The following is a 324-nucleotide window of genomic DNA, read 5'->3' as shown; positions in this document are numbered from 1 at the left end:
CGCACACGTGTTACCCACACACGCACGTGCTACCCACACACACACAGGCGGACGTGTGTATACACGCGCGCGCAACGGGTACGCGAGCACACACGCGCACGTGCTACCCACACGGTCACGCACATTTGTAAATCGACGCAAGGCACGCGTAAACTCTAGGCCTGCGCAAGAGGCACAAGGTTAAAAAAATAATCATGGGATGCAAACCAACGATGCATTGCACCACGATGCAATCTTGTACGATTCACTTTTTTTTTTTAAAACAGGAATCATGACGATATATCTATACAGCAGCAAGGTCAACGCAAATCCTTATACTGGGAT

This window comes from Lampetra fluviatilis, chromosome 5, assembly GCF_964198595.1.
Source record: "Lampetra fluviatilis chromosome 5, kcLamFluv1.1, whole genome shotgun sequence".
Taxonomy (NCBI): domain Eukaryota; kingdom Metazoa; phylum Chordata; class Hyperoartia; order Petromyzontiformes; family Petromyzontidae; genus Lampetra; species Lampetra fluviatilis.
Note: the sequence above shows the minus strand (reverse complement) of the source record.